Source organism: Petaurus breviceps, unplaced genomic scaffold (genome assembly GCF_028583685.1).
Source record: "Petaurus breviceps papuanus isolate PSGF00001 unplaced genomic scaffold, PetGlider_PUasm1.0 207, whole genome shotgun sequence".
NCBI lineage: Eukaryota > Metazoa > Chordata > Mammalia > Diprotodontia > Petauridae > Petaurus > Petaurus breviceps.
In genome coordinates, this window is record NW_027185850.1 from 24,664,097 (window position 1) to 24,685,859 (window position 21,763).

Sequence of the window (21,763 nt, forward strand, 5' to 3'; positions counted from 1 at the left end):
ATTTTAGATTGAGAATTACTTCTAGACAGTTCGCTCTTCGATCACATATCTTTGTGCCCTGTGGTTGGTTTTCTCCATCAATTGGTCAGGGCATTGAGTCAAGGAGGCCCAGCTTGAGGTCTTCTTCCTGCCACTCTATTCACAAAGTAAATCCTAAACCCTGGCCAGGGAGCTCACAGTATGTGTTTGTGATGGGAGAGGAGGGAGGTGGGGGACGGGAGAGGTATCCATCCATCCTAGGACTGCTAAAACAACAGCCCTGAAAGAATGACAACTACTCATAGTCATGTAGCATTTATGGCGTTCATTCATCCATCCAGCCATATGTTTATCATGTGTGTATGTATCTAGCTGATCTGTTGTTTAGTATGGTCCCTGGCACATGGTGTGGGCTTGAATTCTAGTTGACCATCTATCCATTATCCATCCATCAAGCTATGTATCTATTTATGTATGTATATGTCTCTCTTAGAACAGCATCTGGCATGTAGTAGGTATTTAAAACTAGTTGACTCTCTATATTCATCTATTAATGTATCTATTCATCCAGCCATCCATCTATCTATATATCTATTTCTTTTCCCCATAACTCTTTGTGAGTCAAGTAGTGCATGAACATCGCACATATTTTCAGGCTTTTTTGGTGTACTGATCAGTCGTACTGATTTTTCCACATAGTAAGTGATCAGTAACCCAGTATATTTGACTTCAAATCAAATTGAAGTTGACTTGTGTTGAAAGTGCAGCTATCTATTTTCCTTCTTCTCTCTTCTCCCAGTTATCTCCTCTACCTCCTCTTCCAGGAGTCTTTCCTGGTTCCCCCAAATGCTAGGGCCTGCCCTTTGTCTTGTAGGAACTGATTAATATACATGTTGTCTTCCCAGTTAGAATATAAGCTTCTGGAGGGCAGGGACCCTTATTATCTTTTCTTTGTACCTCCAGCACCTAGACCACGCTTCACACATAATAAAAGCTTAGTAAATGCTTTTTGATCAATTGATACTTAAAACCTTGAAACATGAGACACTTTAGTGAGACTGTTGAGTTGGGGAGGATTCAACTCTAGGATAAGTATATAATCAACCATGGTGTTTAAGAAGAGCCTGAGTCCCCTCCAACCATTTTTAGAAGTCAAGCTCCCTTTGACTAAACTTAGTCCACAATCCGATCTAGAACTGGGGCCCCCTGGTGGGAAGAGGGTGCCCCTGACCAGGCCATAGGTAACATGTCTCCATAGCATCCCTGCCTCCCCTCCCTTCCCCAGGCTATCAAGGACTACAAATAAATAATGAGTCCCAGGATAGCTCAGAGCTAGAAGGGACCTCAAAAACCACCTAGTCCAAGCTGTACCTCCTCACATGTCCCCTCTTATGACAAGGGGTCCTCTAGTCTGCTCAAAGACCTCCAGCAAGGGAGAGAGCACCATTTTACTCTGGGATCGCTCTCTGTGATCAGGAAGCTTTTCCTGACATTGACCCTAGATGTGATTCTTTACTATTTCTTCTCTTTGCTCCTACGTCTGCCATCCACTCTGAGCAAATCTAATCTCTCTTCCAAGTGACAGCAGAAAAGAGGTATGGTGACTCAGGCTGACAGGGTTGGACATTTTTTTTAGAATTTTTGACAATGTACTCAGACCAACTAGCTTCCATTTTAATTGGCTCTTGGGTGGACTTAAGCACATTCTGATATTGCTTGGTATTCTTTGGACTTTAGAAAAGGTTTTCTCAGCCCTGGAAACAGCATCAAATGACTGATTGCTGTGTTTCACTTTGCAGAATGATGTGATCAGGTGTTTGGTTTTTCTACATATGAATCATTTCAGAATACAAACAGTCAGATTAGGAGCAATGAGGTAGGGTGCTTGGGCACCAAAGACTTGAGTTCTGGCTGTCATTCAGTGGCTAGGCAGGAGCTGGGCATGTTGTCTTAGCTTCAGGCTGTGGAGGTATTCAAGCCGGGGCTGGAGGGGCACTTGTTGAGAGGATGCCTTTGGAGGCACCAAGTGGAGGGACCTGCCAAGTGAGGCCTCCTCCAGCCAGAGCTCTGTGATCTCCAGTCCAGCCCCTCATTCTGTGAACATTTTGCCACTCCTGGAGCCCTCCTCCAATTACCCAGGGTCTACAGATGAGATGTATTGTCTCAGCATCTTTTCCAGAGGCCCAGACCACTCCCCTAATGCCCTACCACCAGGAGCAGAAAGCAGCTGCAGACAATCAGAGAATGTACATCCTATGTTGCTGCAGTGATGGGGTTAGAGTGGACTCCACAGATTTTGTAGCAGACGATGTGAGAGGAGAAGACCCTCCCCTAAAGTCCCATCCTATAGCTTCTCCGTTGCAGGACACATCAGACAGCAGGAAGTTGGTGATACAGAATTGGAGCTTTAGAGAGAGGTTAGGGCATGATCTAAGGCTCAGTTGTCTTTATCCCAATGATCTTGAGTTTATGATCTAATTAAAACAATGGAGCCATCATTTCTAAAATGTAAAGAGAACTGAGTCAAATCTATAAAATACAAGTCATTCCTCAATTGATAAATGGTCAAAGGATATGAACAGGTAGTTTTCAGAGGAAGAAATTAAAGATAGCTATAAGCATATGAAAAAATGCTCTAAATCACTATTGATTAGAGACATGCAAATCAAAACAACTCTGAGGTACCACATCTCACCGGTCAGATTGGCTAAGATGACAAAACAGGAAAATGACAAATGCTGGAGAGGATGTGGAAAAATTGGAACACTAATGCATTGTTGGTGGAGTTGTGAACTGATGCAACCATTCTGGAGAGCAATCTGGAACTATGCCCAAAGGGCTATAAATAATTTCATACCCTTTGACCCAGCAATACCACTTCTAGGTCTGTATCCCAAAGAGATCATAGAAATGGGAGAAAGACCCATATGTACAAAAATATTTATAGCAGCTCTTTTTGTGGTGGCAAAGAATTGGAAATTAAGGGGATGCCCATCAATCGGGGAATGGCTGAACAAGTTATGGTATATGAATGTTATGGAATACTATTGTGCTATAAGAAATGAGGAGCAGATGAACTTCATATTTACCTGGAGAGGCTTATACGAACTCATGCTGAGTGAGAAGAGCAGAACCAGGAGAAATTTGTACACAATTACAGACACGACATATGTGTGACGACCAACTTTGATAGACCGGACTCTTCTCAGCAATGCAGGGCTATAAGTCAACTCCAAAAGACTCATGATGGAGAGAGATGTTTACATTCAGAGAAAGAACTAGAAAGAACAGAGTTCAAATGTAGACTGAAGCAAACCACCTGCTTTCTTTCTTTTTCTTGTTTGGTTTTGTTTCCTCTTTCCCATTGTTCATTCCATCTGATATAATCCTTCTTTACAACCTGACTAATGTCTAATGTGAAAGTATTTGCAGATCCTATACTTGATTGCATGCCGCCATGGGGGGGGGGGGAGGGGGGGGAAGGGAGGAAAAGGAGGGGGAGAAAATTTGAAACTCAAGGGATTGTGGAACTGAATCTTGTAAACTAAAAGTAAACAAACAAATTAATAAAGACAAAAAAAAAAAACCGAGGCCACTGAGAAAGGAACTGCAGAATGAAGAGGAGAGAGGGTGGGAGGTGGGTGGGGCCTGGACAAAGAGCCAGGAAACACTTCCCTAATTGGATAGGTCAAGAGAAAGCTTTTTCAGGGTGGTGGAGTTCCAGGTGCATTTGTAGGCCCACTACTGGAGAGGGATTGGCAGGGAGAGGTGAAAGGGAACAGCGGGAGGCTCAGATCTCTAGAAGACATGAGAACTAATGGGATGACTGAGGGCACAAGATGGAGGGGGCCTTGGCCACTTCTTCCACAGACACTGGAGCTAAGGAGGAAGGGAAAGGGGGTGAAATTGAGGTCTGGTGTGGGGGAATGGAGGAATTCACAACAGATGGTCTTGATTTCCTCAGCAATGGAGGAGGCAAAGTTCTTTGCAGAGAGTGGGTGGGGTTGAGGAGAAGGAAGGGTAGAGGAGCCTGATAGCCAATTAGCAAAGAATACAGAGAATACTGTGCATCAGTGACCACAAGGTTAAGGTTAGATGACATCAAACTAGAGTGGGCCCAGCTGGCATGAGTGTTGCCAACCAGCCATACCACCATCAGTGTTTGGCAACTCGAGTGTGAGCAGAAAAGTTGGATGAAGAGTGGGACAGAATGGTGTCTTAAATTAGACAAGACACTATCACAGCCCTTGTGGAATTTAGTGGTTTTGCTTGGCATTTGAAGCCCTCCACAATCTGGTACCATCCTAATCTCATAGTACTACCCTCCATGTACTTTACATTCTAATGTCAATGGGAAGAGAAGAAAGGAAGCAGTAAGAAGATTGATTACAACAGCGGCTGTAGCACCTAGGGTCCAGTAAAGACCCTATAGGCTCCACATCTCAGTCAGTCCCACTTGGCGTACATACCCTCCATAAGTGTGTGTAAAAGGGGTGTTGGATATTCCCAGGCACACCTCAATGGGCCCAAATCCCTCCTTTGCTCTGCTGCCTGTGAATCTGGAGCCCACTTGGGTGGACGTCCAGTCTCTGGGGACCCCAAAGCACTGTTGCCACCATTGTCCTCAGTTTCCCTCTACTGTTATGGGCAGCTTGAAGGAGATGTATGGGAGCCAGCTCAAACATTGTTACATTTCCAGTGAGTGCATTGACAATTTAGAAATTGGCACATGCTACAGATTAAGACCATTTGTTTTGTTGTTTATCAAGATTTAAGAAACTGATGGCAAAAATGTTATTAATGCAGGATAAACTTAAAGTGTGTCATGAGCACTTTTTTCCTGGGGAGCCTGTTGTTAAACCCCTGTATCAGGCATCTCTGAATTCTCTTATAGTTCTAAATCTTGGGTCCCCTGAACAGGGGATTTCTGTTAAACAGAATGTTTTTCAAATGTACTGTTTCAAGGAAAGGGAGCTCTATGGGGGCTCCAGTTTTTCCTGATTTGGTCCCACACAGTTTGACCTTGGCCTTTCAGGCAATTCTAGTACTAGGTTATTGCCTTGGGCCTCTGGGGTCTGTTTCTGGAACTCATTTCTGTCCAGTGAATGATACCCAGGCCACCACCAGGTGGCAGTACGTTAGAGCTGTGCCTAACCCCCCAGATGGCCTTTGGATGGGCTTGATTGCAGATGGCTGAGGAAGAGCTCATTTCCACCATGGCTGCTGAGATGTTTGCATTGTTATCACTTCACTTTTTCTTTTACTTTTTCAAGAACAACCAAAAGAAAAAAGGGGCCAACAGAGGTCTAAAGAGGGCCAGGACTGCCTCATGGGTGCTCAGTGGACCCCAGACAACGAAATGGCCTTGGTGTTCTGGCCATGCCAAGCTGTTGGATGCTAACACAATGAACTGGCCGATTGGGTGTCAGGGAGAGCCCAGGTCAGCTGACAGGACCTCATGAGAATCCATTGCAGTTCAAACTCTGCTGCAGAGAGCTCAGCTCCAAAGGGCTGGCCATGTTGCTTGCCAAAAAGACTATTTTATGGAGAACTCACACAGGGCAAGTGTTCATGCGGTGGTCAGAAGAAGCCACAAGGACACTGTCAAGGTCTCTCTTAGGAACTTTGGAATTGACTGTGTGACATGGGAGACCCTGGCCCGGGACCGCCCATCATGGCATGCCCACATCAGAGAAGGTGCTGGGCTCTGTGAGCAAAGCAGGATTGTAACAGCTCAAAAGAAACATGAGATTCACATATTTAGGGAATCGGCCCCGAATGTTCAAAGGGACTATTTATGCCCAGCCTAAGGCAGAGCGTTCTGAGTTTGTATTGGTCCCATCAGCCACAGTCAGACATTGTGGGGCTGTTTTGGTTCTCTCCAAGAATGAACAGCAAAGATCTGTAGCTCACAGAGATCTGTTTCTACTTGAGTTTAACATTATGGCCTATATCCCTGGATTTGGGATTAGGAAAGTAGGAGAGCAAATCCTGCCTCAGACAATTGCTTTGTGATCTTGGGCAAGTCACTTAACTGCTCTGTGACTCAGTTTCCTCCACTGTAAAACTGGGTAATAATAATGACACATACCTCCTGGGGCTGTGGCAAGGATCAAATGAGACAAAATCTGTAAAGTGCTTAGCACAGTGGCTGGCACATAGTAGGTACTTTATGCTTCTTTCTTCCTCCCTCCCTCCCTTCCTTCTCTTAAGTCTCTTTTAGACCTAAATCTGTGATCTTTTGAATAATGCAGTGAACAATATAAAGCTAAGAATCCAACAGCAAAAGCATTTAAAACATAAACATAATGTAACAAGAGGAAATAAAGTAGAAGAATAATTTTCTGTTCCCATATCTCCTAAAGGGAAAACACAGGGAATAGTGGTGGATAAATTATCCCTCAGCACCCACTGGACTGCAAGGGATCCATTCCCCCAAATGCCAGGTAACAGGTTCTGAGAACAGCGTCTTTTACTCAGCAAAACACATCTAACAACACGAGTCAATCAATAAACATTTATTAAGTACCTACTGTGTGCCAGGCTTTGGGCTAAGCACTGGGGATGTGAAAAGGGGTAAAAGACAGTCCCTGCCCTCCAGGAGCTCATGGTCTGGTGGGACTTTGTTTACAAGAGTTTTGGTGGGGGCACTTGCCCTACACATGTTCCCTCACCCTTTCCCTTACTTCTTCCCCTGCAATTTCCCTCTCTTTTCTCTTGTGCCTCCTGACACTGTCCAAGTCCCTGAGACACTGAGGTCTGGCAGCTTCCTCTGATAACCATTAGCTGCCCTGCCTTGCCGTGGGGGACGCCTGAAGCCAGACACACTGGTTTATGACATTTTTCTATTGCACATAAAGAGAACGGAGATGAACGTAAAGAGGAGGTCTAGACAGGGCCCAGGGAGAAACACGAAGAGGGGACAGCTCAGTTTTATTGTCTAGTAGAGTTAGAGGTAGTGCTAGAGGTCGGGATGGGGGGAGCCCAGTAAAGGGGCATCTCAGCTGAGCCTTGAAGGAAGGGTTGTTGTTGTTCGGTCATGTCAGTCATATCCAACTCTCTGTGGCCCCATTTGGGGTTTTCTTGGCAGAGATACTGGAGCAGTTTCCCATTTCCTTCTCCAGTTCATTTTCCAGATGAAGAAACTGAGGCAAACAGGGTGAAGTGACTTGCCCAGGGTCACACAGCTAGCAAGTGTCTGAGGCCGGTCCAGGCAGGTGCCCTGTGCACTATGACATCACCCAGGAAGTGGGCACTGAGGGGTTTATTGGAGTCCAATTCCATGCTGGTTTCAGTGTGCCCTTGAAGGAAGGGAGGGGCTTTAACAGACAGAATGAAAGAGGAATGTATTGCAGAAGCAGAGACAAACAGCCCCTGCCCCCAGACAGCTTCTGTTCTGCTAGAGGTTTCTTCTGTATACATCTAGGTCAATATAATGGTGGCTACAAAGTAATACAAAGGATTTGGAAGAAGTTGGGTTAGAGTCCTAAGTACTGGGCAGTCAGGAGAGGTCTGGGGCAGGAGCAGGGCCAGGTCATGCTTCAGAGGCAATGATGAACTCAGAGGAAGAGGCGAGACACTTGTGCAAAGGCTCGCGTTGTGCCATCATCCACTAGCAGACCAGGTTTGACTGGAATGGAGAGTATAGGAAGCCAGGTGACATTGTAACAACATCCCACATTTGTGTAGCACTTTACAGATATTTCATTTGATCTTTATAACAATCCTTGGAGGTAGGTGCTTTTATTAGCCTCATTTTACAGTTGAGGATACTGAGACAGAGGTTAGGTGACTTGCCCAGGGTCACACAGCTAGGAAATGTCTGAGCGTAGATTTGGACTCAGGACTTCCTGACTCCAGACCCAGTGCTCTAACCACTGTTCTATCTAACTTGTTGTTTAGTCATTTTTTGTGTCCGAATCTTCCATGACTCCATTTGGGGTTTTCTTGGCAAAGATACTGGATTGGTTTGCCATTTCCTTCTCCAGCTCATTTGACAGAAGAGAAACAGTGTTAAGTGACTTGCCCAGGGTCACACAACTAGTAAGTATCTGAGGCTGGATTTGAACTCACATCTTTCTGACTTCAGGCTCGGAATTCTAACCACTGTTCTGCCTAGCTGTCCATAAGAAATGAGACTGGAAAGCTAGGTGATGACTAGAAATGAGGTGTTTATAATTCATCCTACAAGCACTGGGGAGCCACTGAAGATTGAGCAGGGGGAGGAACTTCAAATCCAGCCCTCCTGACATTGTCTAGCTCCTTCTAGGCACCGAAAGCCTCCTTGATTTAGGGATGCTGTAACATTGCTGTTCCCCGTCTGCTGTCCCAGCCCTGGGTCCGGTGACCAGGCTTCCCAACACCCTAGAGTGTCACCCAGGAAGTGGGCACTGGGGTTTACTGGAATCCAATTCCACCCTGGTTTCAGCAGGAGGATCCTCGGTCTAACCAATCTGGGATTTTCACAGTAGTCGGGTTTGTTGTCAGAGGCCTTCACGTACCTCCTAGCGCCCTTTGGTTTTGCCAAGCTGAATAAATAACACCTTTTTTGGTTTTTTTGTCCACACCTGAGAGATCACAGGAGTAGGGAAACTCGTCTGGGAGCTTAGTTGCCTTTAAATACAAATCAGCTTCAGGAACCTGGGAATTTCGGAATTGGCCAATGGCCTCAAGGCTTGGAGGATGGCTCAGGGCCCAGGTGGTGAGTCCTTTGACCTTAGTTTCTTTAGTGTGGGTGGAGGACTTTAAATAGCAAGGCCTTTTTTTTTTTCAGACCAGAGCTGGATTCTTACCAGGATGGGAGTCTTCTCACCATGGACGTACCCTGGATGAGTACCTGAAGTAGGAATTCAGTTTTACAATCCAGCAACTATTAAGTGCTAAGACCTGCAGCTTGGCACTGTGAATGGACAGTCAGGCACCAGAGTGAGAAAAGGAAAGAAATAAGTATGTAAAGTGCCTACTACGCACCAGACTCCGTGCTAAGCACTTTACAAATGTCTCATTGAGGGCAACTCACAGCCCTGGGAGATAGATGCTTTTATTATCCTCAGTTTACAGTTGAGGAAACTGAGATGGAGGTTTAAGTGACTCGCCCAGGATTTGAACGCAGGTCTTCTTGACTCCGGGTTCAGTGCTCTATTCATTATGTCACCTTGTTGCCTCTTATCAAGTTCAAGAGTTTCAGTTTACAAATAAGGAAACCGAGGCACAGAGAGGTTAAGTGACCTGCCCAGGGTCACACAGCTAGTAAGTGTCTGGATTGGGACTTGAACCCAGTTGTGCAGTGAGGGTGGGGATGGGGAGAATGACCAGTTCTTTGGGTTTGTGGCCTGGAGTGATGCTGGTGGTAGGTACCACTGGGCCTAGTCTGGGTCATGCCTCGAGAACCCCTCCCTTCCCCCCAAAAATAGGATGCAATCCACGAGTGACAGAAGATACTGCTGAACTTGCCTGAGAGGAGGGTGCATGGGAACGCCTTATTGGGCAACCTGACCTCCCTGCTCTGTGTATCACCTCCACCTCAGTCTCCATGGCAACCGACTCCTGTTGGTCTGATGGCCCAGAGGAGAACCTGAACCAAGATCAGCTTGCAGCTCCACGCCACAGCTGAGTCTATCTCAGGTCCTGACCCTGAGGAGCTGAGAAGGGGCAGGAAGAACAGTCTCACAGGAGGCCCAGGACACACACAGAGTCATTGGGAGCCTGCAGGAATAAGCGAGCTTACAGGAGCTGGGCCTTGAAGACAAGAAGTGGGGAGAGGCAGAGATGGGGTGCTAGCTAAATTTAGGCCCCAGGGCAACATCAGGACTTGGAAAACAGGCACCAAACAAACAAATGAGAAGAAAGTTAGTAGGATGGCTTTCCTAACAGAAGAGAAAATGCTTTGTCAAGGGGGAGTGAAAAGGGTTGGAGAAGGGGAGCGCAAAGAAGAGCCGGTTTCTCCCAGAACCAAAGGCTTAAGGGCCCCGACTAGCGGCCATCACTGAGGGAGCTGTTCTCTCCCTCTTAGTAGGGTCTTTTGGGGGAGGCTGTGGGAAAAGGCCCGCCTTAGGGGACAAGGGCCAGGTGCCAGCCACCTGCTGCTAGAAGCAATGAGGACAGAATGTCAGCCTGTCCAGGAGGCCTGAAATAATCCAGACACTTTTGAATGGTTTTCCAGAACTCTCAGAGTTATCCCCAAAGACAATGGGCTTTCCTGGGAGGTAGGGGGCATAACCACTAAAAAATGTTTATTCATTGACTGATTGATCTCGTGGGTGGTTTTCCATTTTGGGGGAATATTATGGTGGGGAGCAATAATATTTTAAAATGCTTTATTAACTTCTGATTTACATCATTCATTTCCGCCAGATTTTGAGTTACAAATTTTCTCCCCTTTTTCCCCTACCCACCGCCCCAAAACAGCAGTCCCACAGGATATCCCCTCCTCCAATCTGCTCTCTGCCATATTTTCTCCCATATCCCTTTCGACTTTTCCAGTGGATCTCCATGCCTCAGTGCCTGCATATCTTATTTCCCAATCACATGTAAGATAGTATTAATAATAGTATATATATATATTTCAATATTTGATTTTAAAACTTTGAATTCCAGATTCATTCCCTTCCTCTCTTGTCACCCACCCTTACTGGGAAGATAAGCAGTTCAGTATAGGTTGTACATGTGTGGCTAATGCAAAACATTACCATAGTAGATATATTATAAAAGACTGACTATATTTCCCTCCCTCCTATCCCACCTCCCACTTGTTCTATTCTCTACTTTGATCCCGTCCCTTTTCAAAAGTGGTACTTCCAACTTCCCTCCCCCCCAGCCTGCCCTTCCTTCCATCATCCATCCCCCCTCTCATCCCCTTCCCCCCCTACTCTCCTGGAGGGTGAGATACCCTATTTAGTGTGTATTTCATTCCCTCCTCAAGCCAAATTCAATGGGAATAAGGTTGACCCATTCCCTTTTGCCTTCCTATTCTTCCCCTCCATTGTAACCATTTTCCCTTGCCTCTTCTATATGAGATAGTTTACCCCATTCTGTCTCTCCCCATCTCCTCTCATTATATTCCTCTCTCACCTCTTAATTTCACCTTGTAAATATCATCCCTTCCTGTTAAATTGGTCCTGTGCCCTCTATCTATGTATACTTGTAAACATATATACACATTCACATATGTATTCATATGCCCATATAGCATCATATATAGACATATATATATATATTTCTATTCCCTTCAACTACTAAGAAAAGTTTCATAAGTTACAATTATTGTTTTTCCATGTAGGAATGTTAGTAGTTCAACTTTGATAAATTCCTTATGATTTCTTTTCCCTGTTTACCTTCTCATGTTTCTCTTGCTTCTTGTATCTGAGTGTCAAATTTTCTATTCAACTCTGTTTTTTTCAGCAAGAATGCTTGAAAGTCCTCTATTCCACTGAATGATGATATTTTCCCCTGAAACAAGGATACTCAGTTTTGCTGTGTAAGTGACTTGGTTTTAATCCCAGCTCCTTTCACCTCCGGAATATCATATTCCAAGCCCTTCGATCCCTCAGTGTAGAAGCTGCCAGATCCTGGGTTATCCTGATTGTGTTTCCACAATATTCAAATGGTTTCTTCCTGGCTGCTTGTAATATTCTCTCCTTAATCTGGGAATTTCGGAACCTGGCTATAACATTCCTAGGAGTTTTCGTTTTGGGATCTTTTTCAGGAGGTGATCGGTGGATTCTTTCAACCTCTGTTTTGCCCTCTGGTTCTAAAAAATCAGGCCAGTTTGAGAACTTCTTGGAGGATGATTTCAAGGTTCTTACTTTGATCATGGCTTTCAGGTAGTCCAATGGTTTTTAAATGATCTCTCCTGGATCTATTTTCCAGGTCAGTGCTTTTTCCCATGAGATATTTTACATTGCCTTCTATTCTTTCATTTGTTTGGATCTGTTTAACAGTATCTTGAATTCTCATAAAATTATTAGCTTTCATTTGCTCTAATCTAATTCTGAAGCAATGATTCTCCTCATTGAGCTTTTGAGATTCTTTTTCCATCTGGCAAATTCTGCTGTTTAAGGCATTCTTCTCCTCATTGCCTTTTTGAGCCTCTTTTGCCATTTGAGTTAGTCTATTTTTTAAGGTGATTTTTTTTCCTCAGTCAGGCTGTTGACTCTCATTTCGTAATTTTCTTGCATTGTTCTCATTTCTCTTCCCAATTTTTCCTCTACTTCTCTTATCTGCTTCTTAAGGTCCTCTATGGCTTGTAACTAGCTTGTATTTTCCTTTGAAGCTTTTGGTGCAGGAGTTCTGACTTCACTGTCTTCCTCCTGTTCCATGCTTTGCTCCTTTTTGTCCCCAAAATAGGAGTTTAATGTTGGAATCTTCTGTCTGCTTTGTTTCCTTTGCCTGGTCATGTTGCCCCTCAGTGACTTGACCTCTGGGCTTTTTGCCACAGTAGGACTCTGCCACCAGATAGGGGAGCTTTCGTCCCAAACGTTGGGGTTTTCTCAGCTGCCAGAGGTATTATATGGGTGCCCTCTCTGAGGTCTCCACACGCTCTGGCAAGCTGGACACATACCTCAGGACCTCCACCCTAGACTGCAATCCAGATCCAAGCAGGTTAAAGCAAGAGTGATTACCCCTCAGTGGTAAGCCTGGTGCTTGGTCCCCCTACACTCTGCAGGCCAGGAGCTGAAGCTGCCATGTGGCACTGGCTGGCTGTGCTGGCATCTCAGCGGCTTCACATACTCCCACTTACTGGGTCCCAAAATCTAGACTGCACTGACCTCTCACTTTGTCCTTCACATCTATGTGTTGATAAATCTGGAAATGGCCACAGCTGCTGCTGATCTGGAGTCCCTCAGGCGCGGGGCTGGGCTGGGCTCCCAGGGCGCTGAGCTGGCCGATTCCTGCCAGCCTTCCGGGCTGTCCTCAGAGGGAGGTTAGCTTCTCTGTGTCATTTTGTGGGTTCTGCAGCTCCAAAGTTTGTTTAGAGTCCCCTTTTTACATGGATTGAGGAAGGTGGAAGCCGGAGCAGTGGGGAAGTCCTGCTTCTACTCTGCCACATTGACTCCACCCCCCAATATTTTTAGACACAGAAAATACACTAGAGTCATCTAGGTGGTGAAGTGGATAGAGCACAAGCCCTGGAGGCAGGAGGACCTGAGTTCAAATTTGACCTCAGATATATACTGGGCAAGATATAACACAGGGCAAGTCACCTAACCCTGAATGCCTCCAAAAATAAAAAAGGCACACTGGATACTTTTCAGGTGCCTTCCAACTCTGAAATGCCCTGTGATTTTGTCACTCTTACACATCAAAGAAGAAAATAAAATATTGTTATTGTTGCATTTAAATATGGTATTAAGGTGCTGAGGATACAAAGCTAAAAGGACAATCCCTGCCTTCAAGGGGCTCATAGTCTAAAGGGGGAAGATATGTGTAGATATTGAAGCAGATACATAATTTCTACAAAATGAACCCAAAGGCATTTGGGGAAGGGAAGGCTAAGCCCTGGGGGGGGGGGGAGGACGGGAGAGTGGAAATCAGCAAAGACTTCTTTTGAGCTAAATTTGGAAGGAAACAGGAATTCTGAAAGGTGGAGGTGAGGAGGGAGAGCCTTCTAGGCCTTAGAAAGGGTGGTGCAGAAGCCTGGGCTGGGAGGTGGCACAATGTGTCCAGCACACTTTCCCCATACCAGGCACGGGCTTGTTTGCCTTTCTTGCCTTGTGTCCCCAGCCAAGGAAGTAGTTTGGTTATTGTTTGTAAGTTTGTTGTTTTGTTCTTTCTACTTTTATCTCCAGTACCAGACACAAAGCAGCTACTTAAAAAACCCCCCAAGATTCCTTCCCAAGATCTTAGTGTTCTCAGCTTGGGGCCAGGGGGCAGATGCACCATCCCCCACCATTATTTTCCCCTCACTGGCCCAGGGAATGAAAAATCCTTTTTCTTTCCCTGAGCCCTGCTGGTATGCCTCATTTTAGTGGGAATCCTGGTGGAATCCTTTAGTGGAAAACCTCAAACTCTAATGGGTATTTCCTCAAGCTGGAAGGGTTCCCAATATGGCCCTAGTGACATACTGTGTGTCTGAGGATGTCCCCAGTTGCTAATTTACTCCCTCTCCAAACTACCTGGGATTTGTTTTGTAGTTACACTTACGTCCAACTTTCATGTTCTTTCACTCATAGGAAATAAACCCCCTGAAGCCAAGGATGGCTTCATTTTGAACTTCAGATTCCAATGCCCTGCACATTGCTTGGCACACAGTAGGCACTTAATAAATGCTTGTGAACTGAGGATCAGCTTGAACTCACCACCAGAGCATATACTACCTAGCAATGAGCTTTCTGGGCTCCGGTAAGTCATGAAACTATTTACTAATTAACTGATCGATCGATAAGAATTTCTTAATCATCTGTTCTGAGGCAGGGGAGATACAAAGAAAAAATTCCATTCTAGTCAGAGAGACTCTCTCTCTCCCTCTCCCTCTCCCTCTCCCTCTTCCTTCCTCCCTCCCTCCCTCCCTCTCTCTCTCTCTTTCTCTCTCTCTCTCTCTCTCTCTCTCATATATATACACACACATATGTGTATATATACATACACATATATGTATATGTAAGAACAAAATTGATACACGAGGATTTGAGGGGAAGCTCTGATAGTTGGATGTGCCAAGAAAGGCCTCATGAAAGGTAAGCCTGGGAGAAAACTAAGGATTCTGAGACATGTAGGTGAGGAGAGTGTACATGCCCAGCATGGGAAACCACTGGGGCAAAGGTATGGAGGCAGGATAGGGAGTTACATGTATGAGGAACAGCAGAGGTTGGTTTGGCTGTACCTCTGTGTGGGTGGAGGGCAGTGATGTGAGGTAAGGAGAGAAAAGTATGTTGGGGCCTTCTTTTGCCAAACAGATCAGCTTGTATTTGATCCTAGCGGTAAAAGAGACCCGATCAGAGCTGCCTTTCAGAAGCATCAGTTTGGCGGCTTCGAGAAGGCTGTATTATGGTGGGAGGAAACAGGCAATGGGCAGATGAATGAGGAGGCCACGAGGATACCCCAGATGGGATGTGGGGAGAACCTGGACAAGGGCAGGAGGAGCATGAGTGGAGGGGACTCTGTGGATGGGATGAGACCGGGCATTGCGCATGAGCTCACCTTCACGAACCTGAGAGAACAGAAGAGCAATGGAATCCTCAGCAGGAGCAGGGACGGCAGGGAGTTTGGCACTGCACACAGCAGTGCTATGACCCACCTTGGTGAAGGGAGCACTCCTACCCATTTACTGAACAAACTCCTCTGTAGCTCGGTGGGCAAGACCTACTCGAACTCTGCTCTGCCCTGACAGACTGTGAAAGCTGGGGGGGTGGGGGGGGGGCTGGATGAAGAACTGGGACAGAAGGAGACGCTTCGCATCTTTGTGCACGGGCACAGCACATAGAAGGAGGGAGGAGGGCACGCACATTTTAAATCAGGCATTGCCGCTTAGCAAGAGCCGATGGGATTATGGGGAGGTTGGGTTTTTCATGACCTGGGAAAACAAAAGCTACAACACAAAGGCTGGGATGGAATCCTCCTGTTCCCCAAACTCTTAGCCTAATTACTTGAAGCTCCCACATTCCCAGAATGTGGCCTAGTTGAAGCATCCCTGGTGAAGAGAGCTGCTTTGTTCTAAGGGCAGCTTGGCGGCTGACTGGCCACATGACCGAAAGCAAGCTACTTAATTTAGAGGTATCTCTGCCTTCCTACTTATAAAACCAAGATAGTAATTACTGATGGCAAAACCACTTTGAAATCTGCAGATGAAAGGACCTGCTGGGATGAATGCAAAATATGTTTCCACAGCATCTTTTTCTTTGGTTTATCATTTCCAGGACCCTCTAACCCTCCAGGACAAGAACCTTGTCCAGGTTCTTAACCCCTGGAGTCTGTAAGCTTGTTTTAAAAAATATTTTATAGGTTCAATACGAATGTGTACGTAGAGCCTCTATCAAATTACAAGCCGTCTTGGGGTGGGGGAGGGGAGAGATGGGGAGAAAATGTGGAACTCAAAATCTTATGGAAGTGAATGTTGAAAACTAAAAATAAATTTAAAAATATTTTGATAACTATATTTTACTGTAATTAGTTTTCATTGTAATCCTGTATACTTTATGCACTGAAAAGCAGTACTCTGAGAAGGGATGCCTTGGTTTCAACAGCCCGACTGCCTAAAGGGTACAAACAAGGTTAAGAACCCCTGATCTAACAGGAAAAAGGAAAAAAAATCAACAAAGGAAGGAAAGAGGCCAGTAAACAAGTAAAAAAAGTAAACTTCCTCTGCAGTCTTTTAATTTGTGATAAGCACAATACTCGTCCATCATTACCAACAGCCTTGGCCATACTTTGGCCACTCTAGCGACACTGGACACTAGACACTAGACCCAGCACAAAGAGGGACGTGGACCTAGCTACTTTGGAAAATGGGACAGGTTTGATATTCTGGCTGTTTGGGCCTTTACTGTTTCCTCTCGCCTCAGCGTTCTGAAGATGGCATGTGAAGGGCACTCCCTGGCCTTGGAGCCACGGGGGCTGCCTTCCAGTCTCTGCTCTGTCTCTGGCTAGTGGTGTGGTCCTGGCCTCAGTTTCCTCAACTGTAAAATGGAGATGAGAATGTCTGTACTCCCCATATCACAGGGCTTTGTAAATCATGTCAAGTATAATTGTAAGTGATTGTTTTTCTACTTTATGAACTATGGAGGCAGCTACATGGAACAGTTAATAGAATTCTGGACTTGGAGTGAGGAAGTCTATGTCTGACACATACTGGCCATGGACCTTACTAAACAAGTGTGTGCTAAGTCAGTAGTCACTTTCCCTTTCAGGCTCAATTTCCTGGTCTGTGAAATGAGTGGATTGAGCTAGATGGCCTCTGAGGTTCTTTCTATCTCTTTTTGTCATTGTTCAATCATTTTTCAGTTCTGTCCAAGTCTTCATGTGACCCCATTTGGGATTTTCTTGGCAGAGACTCTGGAATGGTTCTCCATTCCCTTCTCCAGCTCATTTTACAGATGAGGAAACTGAGGCAGATAGAGTTTAAGGGACTTGCCCAGGGTCACAGCTAGTTAGTGTCTGAGGCCAGATTTGATCCTGACTCCAGGCCAATTTATCCACTTCAACACCTAGCTGCTCTTTAAGTCTCTAGATCTATGATCTTAAGTCACTTCCTCTCTGTGGGTCTCAATCTCCTCATCTGCAAGATGATTGCCTGGCCTCCAAGGTCCCTTCCAGTTCTAAATCTATGATACAATAAAAACTAGCCATTTCTAGATATTGCCTGTCCTAAAAAGTGACCCAGTGTGTAATTGCAGGTAGCATGACCTGGTAAAAAGAAGATCCAGCAAACCAGACTTGTAATAGTCAGATGACCTGAATGAGAGTCCTGAGGCTTAGCAGCTGCGAGTATTTATGTATGTATGTATGTATGTAGATGGCTCCCAACCTGTCTCTTAGAAAGAGAGCCTTCCACTTTCTTCCCTGACTCCAGGCCTGAATCACCAGCTGCCTGCTGGACCTCTCTACTAGTCTGCCCCAAAGGGTCTTGATCTCATGACATCCCAGAGCTTGTTATCTTCCCCTCATCAAAGCCGTCCCTTTTCTGAAATTCCCTCTTTCTGGCAAGGGCACTGCCATCCTCCAGGGAACCCAGGCTCCCTGCCTGAGTCACCCTTGACTTGGCATGCTCCTTTCCCCCTCACCCCATAGACTCATGCAGTCCCCAAACCTTGTTAACTCTACCTCCTCAGAATCCCTCACATCTGTCTTCTCCTCTCCATTCACATGGCTCAACCTTATCACTTGTTCTATTATGAGAGCTTCCCAACAAGTCCTAATGGCTTTCCACATTCTAGTCTATCCCCCACAAAGCCATCAAAGTGATCTTTCTAAAGTGGTCTGGCCATGTCACTCCCCTGCCCAAGAAATGTTGGTAGCTGTTACATCTAGAATAAAAGCTAAACTCCTCTGGAATTCATAATGTGGCACTTACCTCTTTCCAGCTTAATTCCACTTGGCTCCCTCTCACAGGCTCCATATTTCAGCTAAACTGGCCTGTTTGTCTCTCCTACACAGAATTTCATCTCTTTACCTTTGTACTAAGCATGTCTGTCCTGGACTGGAATGCTACCCCCTGGCCTCTGCCTCTTGGAAACCCAAGCTTGCCTCATAGCTCAGCTCCAATGCCACCTCTGCCAAGAGGGCCTCCATGATTCCTCCCCAAGTTGTAAGGGCCTCCTCCCATCATTTTGTATCTATTTTGTATTGACTGTCTCCCCATAGAATGTTAAAGCCCTTTGAGGGGCAGGGACTGTTCCACTTTTGTCTTTGTATTTCCATCGCCCTCCTCAAAGGGCTTGGCACTTAATAAATGCTTGTCCATGATATTACATGATCCAGGGCAAGTAATTCTGGTTTTGGGGGCAGCAGTTTCTGGACTCATCTGTTGTTGTTCAATTGTTTTTCAGTTATGTCACACTCTCTGTGACTTCATTTGGGGTTTTCTTGGCAAAGATAATGGAGTGGTTTGCTATTTCCTTCTCCAACTCATTTTACAGATCAGGAAACTGAGGCAAATAGGGTTATATGACTTGCCCAGTGTCACACAGATATTAAATGTCTGAGGCTGGCTCTGAACTCCCGAAGATGAGTCTTCCTGACGCTAGGCCTAGAGATCGATCTCCTTGGCCATCTACCTGCACAGACTCATCTGTAGAATGGGGGAAATAATACTGATGGGGTCATCGTGAAAATACTTTTAAAATGTTAGAGCACTATGGCAGTGCTAGTTCTTATTTTTAGTGGAATAGGGCCAGCTTGGTGTATCAGGAAGACACGGGTTCAAATCTGATTCTGGCTTTTGGTCTCTGGATTTGTATGTCAGCTATGGCATATGTGACCTCAGGCAAGGCATGTGACCTCTCTGGGCCTTCCAGTTTCCTCATCTGTGACCTCTTATCTTCCTCTGAGCTATAATCTGTCAGTTTTTGGAATCAAGAGATCTGGATCCAATTCCAGAGAGGTTAGTTGTGGTATGGTGGATAGATCAGCCAGGTGATACAGCAGGTGGAGTAAAAAGGGCACTGGGTATAGAATCAGGATAGAGCAGGGTCTGAATCCTGCCCTCTGATACTCACTAGCTCTACGACCCTGGGTCAGTCATTTGGCCTCCTGTGTTTCAGGCAAGTCCCTAGGACTTCTCTGCTGAACCCACTGAGTCAGGGAAGGGAGTGTCCCTAGTGGAGGATGTAGATTCCTTCTGCCCTTCTGGGATTGTTCATGGAAAGAACCCTGGACACACATGCTTCCTTCACAGGTGTTCAGGTCCAGCAGGTATGACCTGCGTTGTAGAGATGAGGAAATGAGGCCCAGAGAGTGCCCTTCCCCACCATCACCCAGCCTGGAAGTGTCCAAGGGGGATATGAACCAGCTCTCTCCTGTCTCAAGTCCCCCCCCCTCCCCCTCCCCTCCCTTCACTGTGACTACCATGGGGCATAGGAAGTTGTGAACTCAGGTTTTTGGACTCCAAAATTTGCCCATAGGATTGATCCTCCTAATTTTACAGATAAGTCACCTGAGGCCAGACTGTAAAGTGAGTTGCTCTAAGCCCTCACAGTGAGTGGCACATCTAGGCACCCAGGTTCTCCACCTCCACCCTGCTGACCTTCTCTCCCTGTTTCTCTCTCCCAGTGTTGAGACCCCAGTACAGGGTCCCTACTGTTATGTAATACAATTGTCATTTTTGTGAAGGACCCCCCTGCCCCCATCCTCCATTGCCTTTCCCATCACAAGGCAAACTATATTTATTAAACTCACCATTGGGACCAGACCACCCTCCTTAACGTTCTGTATCGCCATGATGGAAGTGAAAGTACAGTTGTTGTTGGGGCTGGGGGGAGGGGCATTTTAGCACAGTTTAGATAGAAGGCCCTTAACCCTCCCCCCTTCTGTAAGTAAAACGGGGGCTTTGTGTACCCTGAGATAGCAGCTTCTTCCAAGTGAAGCCCTATAGGCACGGGCCTTCCTTCAGACTCAAGCCATAATACAGAGTTCCTCAGTTTTCTGATGCTGACATCACAAAACTGGAGTGTTCCCTGGTGACTGAGCTGATAGCAGCCTACAGCCCTTAGAAAACAAAAGAAAACTGAGAACGATGTACAAAGAAAATCCTGTGTCTGTGGTTCCCTAAGCCCCCTCCACTTGCTGAGATGCACGTGCTCAGTTCCTCATCCCAAACCCTTGGGGGGCAGCAGGGCAGGCAGATCTTTTGGTGGCCTTGTTCACTTCCCTGGTTAATCATCAGGGCAATTCCCATTTCTACAGAACTTTAAGGATTACAGGGCATTCACAGCAACCTCATGAAGCAGTGTGTGCCTTGGAAACAGGGCAGGAGCTGGCTGGCAGACCTGGATTGGAATTCTAGGGTTGGGCACTTAGCTTAGTGCGTGTGGCCTTAGGTGAGTCACTTAATTTTCCTGAGGCTCAGTGTCTCCCCTGTTAGAATACAGCTACCTAGTAATGGGGATTGTTTCATTTATTGTTTTTATATACCCAGTGCCTGGCAAACATTAGGAGCTTAATCAGTGCTCATTGGTTGCCTTAGGTCCCTTACAGCTTTAAATCTAATACAAGTCTAGATCTATCTTCATTTCACAGATGAGAAAAGAGGCTCTGATAGGGTTAATAATATCATTTATATAGTGCTTATTTACTATATGCCAGGCCCCATGCCAAGCACTTTACAAATATTATCTCCCTTGATTCTCACAACAATCGTGGCAGGTAGGGACTATTATCATTCATATTTTACAGTTAAAGAAACTGAGATAAACAGAGATTAAGTGACTTGCCCAAGGTCACACAACTGTTTGAGGTGGGATTTGAACTCAGGTCTTCCTAAGCTGCACCACCTAGCTGTGGTAAAGTGGCTTGTCACAGAACTAGTAAGTGTCAGAGCCTGGATTTGAACCGAAGGAATTCTGGGTATGACATACCTGATGAGTGAGTGGTCATCTCTGCTTGGAGACCTCCAAGGAGGAGGGACCCATGCTCTCTTGAGGCCACCTGTTCCAATTTGGAAAAGTCCTCATTGTTTGGTGGTCTAATTCTAAAACTTTTCATTGGAATTTTTCCTTTTGTTAAACCTAAACTGGCCATTTTGTTAGAGTAATAACTCAAATTTATACAGCTCTTTAAGGCTGACAAAGGGACCCTTGTTTGGGAGGTTGCATAAGTGTGACTGATTATGCCCATTTTGCTGATGAGGAAACCAAGGCTCAAAAAAGGTTAAGAGTTCAGTACTTGTCAAAGCCTGGATTTGAACCTAGCTCTCTTCTGACTCCAAGTCCAGTGCTCTGGATGGCTGAAGGTGGAAGGAGTTAGCAAGCATCTTCTTTGACCTCTTCATTTTACAGATGAAAAATTCCAGGCTCGGAGGGGGCAAGCAGCTGGCTCAAGGTCTGCCATGAGTGCTGCCTTTGGAGTGAGAAAGTCTGAGTTTGAATTGTCTATGAAGTGGGTTAGATGGCCAGGAAGGTCCTGTTTATTCAACAAGCACCTACTGTGTGCAGGGTCTCTACTCAACAAAAGGAAGTGCACAAAATGCAAAATGTGCCTGAATCACATTTCTTAATGTCATTAGGAAACCTACCTGAGCAAAGACAGAAAAAAAGAAAGAAGAGGAAAAAAGAAAAGAAAAGAAATAGCTCCTGTCTTCCAGGAGCTGGCGTTTTGCCGGGAAGACAACCTACACATATATGCATCTTAATTT

At 45.6% G+C, this 21,763-nt stretch overlaps 1 long non-coding RNA gene across 2 annotated transcripts in view; it reads right to left on the reverse strand.

The window, feature by feature from the left end:
* Positions 1–18,358, reverse strand: part of LOC138164825 (uncharacterized) — a 23,221-nt gene extending 4,863 nt beyond the window's left edge. Inside the window, exons 1-2 of one of the 2 annotated variants that reach the window (XR_011169195.1) lie at positions 17,987–18,358; positions 3,069–3,257 (exon numbers count right to left, since the gene is read on the reverse strand). This is a non-coding gene — a long non-coding RNA (uncharacterized lncRNA). The remainder of the gene's footprint in view (positions 1–3,068; positions 3,258–17,986) is intronic. The other variant, XR_011169196.1, reaches the window with a different exon arrangement.
* Positions 18,359–21,763: the final 3,405 nt, after the last annotated feature.